Genomic DNA, 2,961 nt, shown 5'->3' with positions numbered 1-2,961 from the left:
TCGAATCGATTCGATCGACTTAACCTAAGTGATACTCTCAATTTTTCTTTAAAAAAAAAAAAAGAGAGAGAGAGAGAGAGAGAGAGAAAAGAAAAAAATTATTTGTCATAACAAAAACGAAAGATGGACAACAATGGAATAAATCATATTTGTTGTTGCAAAGAATCTTCGTTGTTTGGTGAGTGATTTTTTGTCTCTTCGTGTGTTCTTTTTTATTTTTTATTTTTTTCTACATCATAATTTTAGATAATACGAAGTACATTGATATGTAATCAATGTATTGATTAGCAACGTCTTTTATTACGTGCGATTGGAAAAACTAATCATTATAAATTTTAGTCTAGGTAGTATAATAAATTGGTATATATATATATATAACTTTGTAATAATGTAATTTATTATAACAAGAATTATATTTATTAATTGTCAATTGTTAGAAACGGTATGTCGCTGTGGATATGATGGGAAAATTTTTTTTTAATTAAATTATAATTTCAACGGTACAATGAATTGATTTTTTCAATAATTATAAAATAAGTTTGATAATAATTGTAATAAATTCGAATTAAATTTACCAATGATTATTAAGAGATCAATTTAAAATTCATGGCAAAATGGCGGTATTCGGAATGAATCATAATCATAATTTCATTGTTGGTACAACCTACAGTAACAGTATCGATTCGAATGCAGTATGGTTCGAAACCAAATATTGTACATACCTGGCTAAGAACGTACTTCTTTCTTGGTTATGTATATAACACTAAAGATCGATGGATCTCTGTGAGTTATCGTTCTCAATTTTCTCACGTCGAAGTTTTACTCTCTCCCCTCTCTCTCTTTTTTTTCATCTTTTTTTTTACTGATTTATACGTTTGACTATAGTCAGCATCACGAACACGTAGTATGTCTTATCCGTTGAGACAGCGACGTGTCGATAGTTGATTTCTATCTTTTCTTTTCTTTTTTTTTTTTCACTCGATCATTCTTTAAAAATTCAAAATGACCGTCCAAAAAGTGATTTTTTATTTACGTTACGTCGTAAACGTAAACGTAACGTAAAATGTATAATAACAGTAATAAAGTCACGAGAATAATGTTGGAAATGAAATTATTTGATATCGGATGATTAATTTACAATTCAAAATGGCGACGGACGATTCTCAATAATTTGACAATGGCGACAAATGGCGGTATAAACTTTGAAGAAAGTATTATCGAGTGATAATAATTGTAATAAATGCGAATGAAACTTATCAATGACGATTAAATGATCTATTTGAAATTCAAAATGAAAGGTATTAACTTTGATGAAAAATTTTCGTCGATTTCGTACGGTAACGAAGATATTAAATCGCAAAAAAAAAAAAAAAGAAAAAGAAAAAAGAATCATGAAGAATTAATGAGGATTAATTTACCATTCAAAATGGCGGCATCATCCATCGTATAGGAAGATTTTCGTTGAATAAATTTACGATGAAAATTTATTACGATCGTTTAATAAATTTATCGAAAATTTATGAACGAAGATTAATAAGCGAAATATACGTAAATACAAATGTAACTGCGTAAGATAATTATGAAGATGTTCATGATGTTTGCTCGTGCAAAATTATCTACGATCAGGATTTCGTAATCTGGTAGTATAGTTTTAACCGATGACGATGTTTAAAGTCGAACGAGAGAGAGAAAAAGAGAGAAAGAGAGAGAGAGAGAGAGAGAGACGGAGAGGTTAGGTAATCAAAATGATCTTAGCTTAGATCGCAGTTGGCAGTGCGAAGTGAGAAACGGTACTGTCGAAACAACGCGACGATCGATCGATCGATCGATCACGAAAAACGATTGTGTTAAAAGCGCGAACGAGAGAAAAAAAACGAAACGAAACGAAAAATATATACACATACATACATACATACGTATATATATATATATTGTATGTAAAATATATAAATAAAAATAAAAATGAAAGAAATCTGTACGATTGGTCGTAAGAGTTTGGAGTTTGTTCGAAAATTTACAAAAAATTTCGTTAATATCGAAAACGAGCCATTAGTGAACGAAACGAGGAAGAACAAGAAGAAGGAGAAGAAAAGGGAAAACGAACGAATCAACGATGATAAAAATTCTAATAGATCATTGAGAAAGAATGGTGATAATTGGACAGAAAACTTCCTTACCGACGAACCGATTCTACGCGATCTTCTTCTCGGTATACCGACCGAGCACGATCTTTTTGATATCGTTTGCACGATTAATCAATTATTATTTTATTATCTTATCGTTCGTGGTATATCTCTTAGAATTTTTATATGAATTTTTTTTTTATTTTTATTTCTATTTTTTCTTTTTTTTTTTATTTTTTTCTTTACTGTATTTTTGGTGAAAACAAAATTTGTGAGATTTAGTGATGATACTAAATGCTATCGAAAAAGTGTGAATTATCGAAAATCAATATCGATTCATTGATATACTGATGAACGATTTATAATCGTTTATATACGAATTATTTCTCGCAATTACATGATTCTCGGAATGAGAAATAATTATTCGTAGAAAGAGAAGATGAAAGGAGGGATCACGGTGTATAAAGAATTGGTTCCGGGCAGTTGGCCAGTAAAAACCGTCTTCTACGATGAAGTAGGTTGATGTAGTCGATTTATAAATGGAATCGTTGAGAATTAAAGAGCATAACTATGTTTTCCTCTTATCTATCGATTCATCCTCTTATTTTAACTAAACAATAATATTTTACGAGGAATGGCTTACCTAATTAAATTGGGTCACTCTATATATATCTATATACATATATACATATACATATATATACATATATATATATACACGCACGATATATTGTAATCATAATTAAATCAACGTCATGATCGATATTATTTCTCATTAATTAATCGAAAATTAAAAAAGTAAATAACAATAATAATAATAATAATAATAATAATAATA

At 28.9% G+C, this 2,961-nt stretch overlaps 1 protein-coding gene across 3 annotated transcripts in view; it reads left to right on the top strand.

Moving 5' to 3' along the window:
- The window catches only part of LOC122633076 (mucin-5AC-like), a 49,894-nt gene that overhangs the window by 8,789 nt on the left and 38,144 nt on the right, over positions 1 to 2,961 (top strand). Inside the window, exon 1 of one of the 3 annotated variants that reach the window (XM_043820589.1) lies at positions 99 to 178. The exons of the other annotated variants lie outside the window; for them this stretch is intronic. The gene's annotated coding sequence lies outside the window, so the exon portion shown is untranslated. Of the gene's footprint in view, positions 1 to 98; positions 179 to 2,961 lie in introns of those variants that run through there. 3 annotated transcript variants of the gene reach the window in all.

This window comes from Vespula pensylvanica, chromosome 11 (assembly GCF_014466175.1).
Source record: "Vespula pensylvanica isolate Volc-1 chromosome 11, ASM1446617v1, whole genome shotgun sequence".
Classification (NCBI taxonomy): Eukaryota; Metazoa; Arthropoda; class Insecta; order Hymenoptera; family Vespidae; genus Vespula; species Vespula pensylvanica.
The sequence above is the reverse complement of the archived record's forward strand: the minus strand, read 5'-3'. Positions and strand labels throughout refer to the sequence as shown.